General features: G+C 59.0%; 1 long non-coding RNA gene across 1 annotated transcript; it reads left to right on the forward strand.

Annotated features, from left to right (window-relative positions):
- The first annotated feature begins 1,473 nt into the window (after window positions 1-1,473).
- LOC128833963 (uncharacterized) lies at window positions 1,474-5,019 on the forward strand. The gene is made up of 2 exons (XR_008444364.1): window positions 1,474-1,533; window positions 2,468-5,019. It is a non-coding gene; the product is annotated as an uncharacterized LOC128833963 (long non-coding RNA).
- The last annotated feature ends 2,650 nt before the right edge of the window (window positions 5,020-7,669 follow it).

Below are 7,669 nucleotides of genomic sequence, written 5' to 3' on the forward strand. Positions count from 1 at the left end.
GGGGGGTCAGAGCCATCTCTGCCTCCCAGCCATCTCTCCAGCCTGCTTCCAGCACTCTGCTTTCAGCGACCCCTCCCACCGCCTTTGTTCAGTTTCCCGGGCCCCGGAGTCACCTGGCCTCCAACCCCTTCCTGGGTTCTCATGTTACAAGCTCAGGTATGTTCCCTCGGGCAGACTCCCATCCCCCGATGCAGACCATCCTAACCACACTCGCCTGTCAGCATTCACACACCCCAGCAAGAACAGTCCCAGTTCGTCACAGCTTCCCACACTCCTACTGCCCAATGATCTAAATCAGAGGTGCTTATCCTCCCCCCAGCTACCACCCCCCCTCCCTCGCCCCTGTGACGTTATTGATATACTCTGGGACCATATAGATCATTGTTGCAACCAAGGTCCTGTAGTGGCTCCCAAATCTTGTATAAAGGGGGTCAAATGGGGTGTCTAAGACAAGGTTATGGTTTACTGGTTATGATTATGCTGTCTATATGTGTGTATCAGTTTTGTAGTTGAAGTTAGGAATATTGGCTCTATACTGTCTGTATTTCAAACTTAGGCTATGCTGCTGGGTGACATCCCAAACAACATGGTGTTAGCTCTGCCTAGCCTGCTTGATGGCCCATTAAGGACCATCAGCTATACAATGGACCCATTGAGAGAAGGCAGATACGCCTTGTAACTCAGCAAAGTATGCAGGGACTGGCCCATGTGACTCCAGACTCCATTTTGCTGTAATTTTCCACAGTAAGAACAAAGAGGTGTTCTTACACCTGGAAAAGACTATATAAGGCTGATGCCTCATCTCCATCTTGTCTTCAATCCTGCTTCATACCTCTGGAGGAACTTTGCTACAAGCTGAAGCTTTGAAAAAAGGACTGAGGACCCATCCCAGCGGGGGATGTAGTCCAGAGACTTTATTGGAACCTGCAGTTTATTCCATCGCTGCTGCAAGCCTGAGCCAAGAACTTTGCCATTACTGTATGTAATTGATTCCATTTAACCAATTCTAGCTCTCATCTCTATCTTTTTCCTTTTATGAATAAACCTTTAGATTTTAGATTCTAAAGGATTGGCAGTAGCGTGATTTGTGGGTAAGGTCTGACTTGTATATTGACCTGGGTCTGGGGCTTGGTCCTTTGGGATCAGGAGAACCTTTTTCTTTTACTGGGGTATTGGTTTTCATAACCATTTGTCCCCATAACGAGTGGCACTGGTGGTAATACTGGGAAACTGGAGTGTCTAAGGAGATTGCTTGTGAGACTTGCGGTTAGCCAGTGGGGTGAGACCAAAGTCCTCCTAGGCTGGCTGGTTTGGTTTGCCTTAGAGGTGGAAAAACCCCAGCCTTGGGCTGTAACTGCCCTGTTTGAGCAATTTGTCCTGAGTTGGCGCTCTCAGTTGGGTTCCGCCAGAACCGCATTGTCACAGCATCAAGGAGCTGTTACTCCTCGTCCTGCAGCGCTGCGTGCTGCCAGTGCTGGAATCCGTAGGCACAGCCCTCGAGCGGGGATGGGAGCTGTGTGTGGACGCTTGCAAGTGAGCAGCGCTGGCCGCTTGATTGGCTTTTCTTGTTCCTTTCGTCTTGTTGGTGAGCTTTGGGGGCAGAAAGGGGATGCTGCGCTGTCCCGGGGTCAGGCCCGTCTGCCCTTGGTTAGACAGAAGAGGAGCAGTTCATGAGTGATTCCCTGGGTCCACGTTCGAGTTCTGTAGAAGGGGAGCGTTCGAACTAGAGCCCCGGGAATGATTAGTGGGCATTGCAGAAGTGCCTGGAGCCCCCTTGGGATGGCAGGCTCCAGGCACTTCCAGACAGTAAGAGAGTCCCTGCCCCAAAGAATTTGCAGTTAGTGATCACCATTTCCAGAGGCAGGGCCGAGACTTGGATTGAGGCACATGCCTGAGGTCACATGTGGAGTCAGTGACTCAACTGAGGCTTGACCCAAGATCTCCCAGTCCAGTGCCTTGGCCCCAAGCCTGTCTGGCCTTCCTCCAAAATCCCCTGGGTTTTTCCCCTCTGGCTAAAATACTGCCCAGCCCCTACACTTTTGTCATGGACTCTGTTGCTGGGGCTGGCAGTGCACAGCCTTGGGTACATGGACTTGTGTGTGATGTGAACTGCCCCGGAACGTGCAGCTGTCCGGAGCAAGGCAGGTGATTCTGTACGTTTGATTCTTTAGGGCTTTGTGCTGGAGCTCATCCCCCAGGATCTGAGCTAGTTATTTTCGTACTGCCCTCGGTGAGTGGACAGGCACAGACTAGCAAGCAGCGGTGCTGGCGTTGGCCTGGTGGGGTCGAGGGAATGCCGGAGAAGTCCTGTTGACTTTGTGCCTGGGTATCTGGGCACGAACTTGGGAGTGGATTTCGGTTGTCTCCTTTAGTGGCTTGCGTGGGTATAAGAGCTGCGTTTGCTGTGGTCTGCTTAGCAGCTGTCTGTATGCTGTTAGCCTAGAACCTGTTCTCCTTACTCTTCCAGTGGAGAAGTGTCATGGGACTGCATGAGAAAACATCTGACAAGCTTTACCTATTCCTCCTGGATGTACCTGCAAAACACAACGCTGGCCATCAAGAACTGGGCCTTGGCCATGATTTCTGGACACTAGAGTCTGGCTCTCTGGAGCACTGGGGACGACGTTCACGTCATTAATCTCCTCTTGTATAGTGACGAAGGACGGTGCTGACTGTGTTTTCAGTGTAGCCTGCGTTGAGGGGTTGGAGCAGGTGTCTGCGCAGGCTGAGACGCGGGGGTAGCTGGGGAGGTTTTCCCTGGGGCGACATGTCCAAGCTTTATGCACCCTGTGATTTAGTTTTGGTTATTCGTGTCCAGCTCCCCCACCCCCGGCCTGTAACTCGGGCAGGTGAGCTGCTGACTGCCTCTCCACCTGGGCCCGGTCCTGTAACACCCCCTGAGCTTTGCTGTCTGAATGGTGAGGTTACCGGAAGAGCAGCCCCTGAAAGGGGGTGGCTCCGGTGTGCACACTGCAGCACACAGACATCTGTGGCTGCCTGCCCAGGCTAGCCTAGCGCCTCAGCCCTCCCCGCTCAGTTCATGTGGCTTTGGACCATCCACTGGGATGTTTCTATCCCGGATGAGTTGACAGGACAGATGCATTCAGTTTAATTTAGTGCATGGACCTTCTGTTCCTCTTTGAAGGTGCGTCTGGTGTTGAGGTGCCGTGGTGGCAGCCCACGAGCTCTCTTCCCCTTTGACTCCCCCGGCCCCAACTGCTGTCACGTAGTTTGCTGGCTCTCGCCACGCAGCCTCAGGTCACCTACTGTGCTCTGATCCATTGCCCTGCCCAGGGGGCAGCGGCCAGAGCCCCTCTCGGCCAGGGCGAACCTGCATTGACAAAGTGTCGGTTGTTCCCAGCAGCCCCCCAGACTCTAACGGCTGAGGGGATGTGCTGGCGGCTTTCCAAAGAGCTGCACCGTAGAACAGAGACACGCTCCCCTCCATGGAACGTGGCAGCGTGGGCCTTGGGGACTACAGCTCCCAGCAGGTATCGCTCTGCTTCGGCCATTGGGATCAGGAGGGAGTGTTGCATGCTGGGCCCTGGCACCCCAAGCCACAGCTCCTGTTGGAGGCGGGTGGCCGCTGCCATAGAACCTCTCCAGTTACCCAAACGGGGGAGTGGGGAGAGGGGCCAAACCCAGCTCCCATGGGCTGCCTTACCGAGGGTGCTGCCGGCGGCAGGGCAGGCTCAGTGACGTCTGGCTTTGGCAGCCACGCCCTGAAGCCCGGGGGAAGGAAATAGGACGGGGTCAGGCTCCAATTCAGGAGTGGGGGCGAGAGGGGAGCGTTTCATTCATGTCACTTGTTCCTTGTGCCAGTAGGGGAGCCTGTCTCTCCGTATCCACTTCCCCTCTTGTCAGTGTCTAAAACAGGCTGAGGCGTGGCGGTGGCCAGGCGCCCGCTGTCCTGGCACTGGGGGGGCGGGGAGGGGAGCTGTTCTCTCCTCACCCAGCTGGGCGAGGGGAAGGCTGCAGTGCTAAGGCTGCAGGAGCTGGAGTGTAATAGTGTCAGACTGTAGCACCTCCTGGCTGCTGGGAGGAGAGGTCTGGAGCGGGTCTCATTCCACGCTCCCCATGGCCGTCTCCTGCCCCCAGCCCTTGCTGGTGCTAGGAGATTCTCAGTCCTAGACTGCAGCAGTGATCCGCCTTCCCTCGCCTGGCTCCGGGTTCAAGGGAACAGCCTGCTCCTTAACCTCCTGTTCTCTGTGCCCAGCAACGGGCCCTCTGTGAAAGGAGCTGGTTGGGTCTGAGCCAGTCTGCGTCTCCGCCACTCTCCTGGCCGGAAGCAGCAGCGAGCCCGCTGCCTGGCGGTCTCTCCAGCAGAGGCCTGGCTGCTCCCTTAGACACTGGGGATGGGGCGAGGCTGTTGCTGCAGGGTAGATGGGTGCGAGGCTCTCTAGCAGCCTGGCGCTGTCCACTAGCGCAGCCTAGCCGGGAGAAGACTCGCAGCAGGGTGACATGGGGCGGGGAGATGCTCAGGCACGTCTGTAAAAGCCATATTAACCGAGCTGAGCCCTGGTGGGGAGCAGTGGAGGCTGCTTGGTGAACCCACTGTCTAGTCTGAGCCATATTGTCCCCCGAAGGATCAGGCAGCCCAGTGCAGTCCTGCTGCCCTGGTAGCCTAAGAAAGCCCGTCTCCTTCCCTGCCTCCTTGGCCTTGGGACTCTGCAGCCTGGTAGGGAGTTTTCCCAACACCCCAAACCCTCTGTCGCTGGAGACAGGGTGTGCAGGGTGCCACTGTGAGGACCTGCTGGGGAGATGGGTGTGGCAGGGGCCTTGCTTCTCCATGCCTGTATGTCTCGTTGAGGTGTGCTCATGCCTGGGGTGTGCCCTCCTGTGAATGCCCCGCCGGCCTGGAGCCTCACCTGTGTCCAAGGTCCCTGTGACGGGCCTGGAAGGAGAATCTCCCGGCTGCCTGTGTCCCTGTTTGCTCACGCAATTCCAAAGGTTGCAGGACCCAAATAATTGAAATTGTATATGACTCTTCTCAAATGAAATAAAGGAAACTCTATTTGATCTGCGCCCCTGCGCTGTCCTTCATTTAGAAACTGCCCTTGGTCCTGGAGGGGGAACAGCGCTGGGACCTGGTCAGTGGGGACTGTGATCACTGGGGCAGGCCAATTCCTCCCCTGGCCACACAGGAGCGTTTGCAAAGGGCCCCTTCCCACTGTCCTGTGGAGCAAAGACCCGTGGCCAGACGGCAGCCCGGTCAGAGCTCCCTGTGGTGCCAATCGGGGAGAAGCCAAAGCTCAAAGGGAGAGTTTCATTGGCCTTGGCTTTCTTGCTCTGGACCTGTTGTGGCTGGCGGTTGGTGCTATAGGTTCTGCTGCCCTCTGGCAGCCCCAGCTTTCCTCTCCTCTGCATTTGCCACCCACCGCTGCTCAGCAGGAGATGGCCAGCACTAAGTTCCTTCCTCTAGTGAACTGCTTTACTTCGCTGCCAGCCTTTCTCCACCTTCTCGCTCAGCCCCATCCCTCCTCCAGCCTCCCAGGCCTAGGACCTTGTAAACAAAAGCTGTTGGCTTTGTCCAGTGATGTTTCTCCTGGTACCAGTTCTGCACTTTTACCCTTTGTGCAGCCTGACCCGGAGCCTGTCTGTCACCTGCCTCAAATCTAGGGCCAAAAGTAATAATCAGATCTCATTCTTCAGCTGGGGTCAGGCAGGATCCCCTCCCCCAAATGTCCATTTAGCCAGCTGGATTGTTTTTTCACTTTCCTTGGAAGTGTCAGGGATTTAGTTGGGATTGGTCCTGCTTTGAGCAGGAGGTTGGACTAGATGACCTCCTGAGGTCCCTTCCAACCCTGATATTCTGTGATTGGCCACAGCTGGAGCTGGGACACCCGGCAGGATGGTACAAAGAACCCTCTGCCAAGGTGCTGGGCTGGTGTGTTTTGCTCACATGCTCAGGGTCTAACCGGTGGCCAGATTTGGGGTTGGGAAGGAATTTTCCTTCTGGGTAGATTGGAAGGAACCTGGCCAGGGGGTTGCCGGCCTTGGCAGTGGGGGGCACAAGTTACCTGCTGGGATCATCTGGGCACATCCCACCCTGCCACTGCAAGTGACTAGGTACTGATGGCACCTTGGTCTCTCCTGGACTCTGCGTGTGGCTCACGCTGCTGAGGACTGGAATGCTTTAGTCTAGCCCCAGGCCTCTGATCTACAGGAGATCAGGCGAGATGAGCTGATGGTCCCTTCTGGCTGTAACAGATATGAAATCTGTGAAACCTCTGGGCCCTGTGCTCAGAGAGTGACTGAGCTGTTCCCGAGTCCGATTCAGCAGCCCTGACTGTCCAGCACTTGACCATCCCCTGCCCCTGAAGCTACACTCCTGCAGCCCCCGCCCCGGGAAATCCATCCCTTGATTTCCCCCACCCCCCTTTCTCTCCAGCACCCTCATTTGCCATCTCAACACTGCCCAGACTTGCCTGGTGCCCCCTCCTGACCAGGAGCCCTGTCCACCCAGCACAGGTGGAGTGGCCTCCAGCTGTGAGCGCTGCCTCTGCAACTCTGCTCTCCTGGTTCCCTCTCACCTGGCTGACCCCTGCCTCACTGGGCGGCCCCCCTCGCTCTCCCTGCCGCACTGGCTGGGGTGGGTGCCACGTTCCCTTCCCCAGTCCCTGGCCGAGCTTGTCCTCTCCCAAGGCTCCTACTGCCCCGGACGTGGGGGACTTGTCACCTGCCCAGTCTTGCTGCCCCACTCTCCAGAGGGCTGGTCTTCAAGGCCGTGGGCACCCCCATGACTACGGGTCCTGTGGCAGTGCCCAGAGGTGCCATTGGGGGTGTGTTGGGCTGGGAGCTGCACGTCCCATGGGGCGACGGCCCCCCAGAGCTTGCAGCCTCCTGGAGGGAGGGGCCCTGGGCAGTGAGCGGAGGTGGAAGCAGGCTCGCTGGGCCGTGCCCAGGGTTGAAATGCCGCTCTGGGCAATGGGCGCTGGCCTGACCACGGATGAGCCTATGGGGCCATGGCCCGGGAGCAGGGCTGGCTCCTGTTCTCCTGCCTGGCCCGAGCCGCGGTCACAGCCCTGCGGGCTCGGGGCTGGGGCCGAGCGGGCAGCCCGCGGGCTCGTCATGGAGCCAAGGAGGGCGAGGGCCGCATAGACATGGGCAGTGGGTGCCATGGCCCAGCCCCGAGGGGAAGAGCCAGGCCAGGCCCCCGGGCTCCGGGGCAGGCAGCAAAAAAGCCACCCGCCGCCCCCCCGCCAGCGCGGCAGGGGAGGGCGCCGAGCAATCCCCCACCGGCCGGAGTGCCGGGGGGAGGGCGGCGAGCCCGCCGCGGCTCTGCTGTCCCCGGCGGCCAGAGTGCTGGGAGCAGGGCGGGGAGCCCGGCTGGGGCTCTCCCCGGTGGCCAGAGTGCCGGGAGCAGGGCGGGGAGCCCGGCTGGGACTCTCCCCGGTGGCCAGAGTGCCGGGAGCAGGGCGGGGAGCCCGGCTGGGGCTCTCCCCGGCAGCCAGAGTGCCGAGGGGAGGGTGGAGAGCCCCCGGCGGCAGGAGTGCCGCGGGGAGGGCGGCGAGCCCAGTCGCGGCCCCGCTCTCGGGCCGGAGCGCCCCGCCGCACCGCCCCCCTCCAGGCGCCGCCCCAAGCACATGCTTGGTGGGCTGGTGCCTGGAGCCGGCCCTGCGGGGGAGGGGTCTGGGCAGCGCGAGCGGGAAGGGCCATTAGGCGGTTT

Source organism: Malaclemys terrapin, chromosome 3 (assembly GCF_027887155.1).
Source record: "Malaclemys terrapin pileata isolate rMalTer1 chromosome 3, rMalTer1.hap1, whole genome shotgun sequence".
In the NCBI taxonomy this organism is placed as follows: Eukaryota; Metazoa; Chordata; order Testudines; family Emydidae; genus Malaclemys; species Malaclemys terrapin.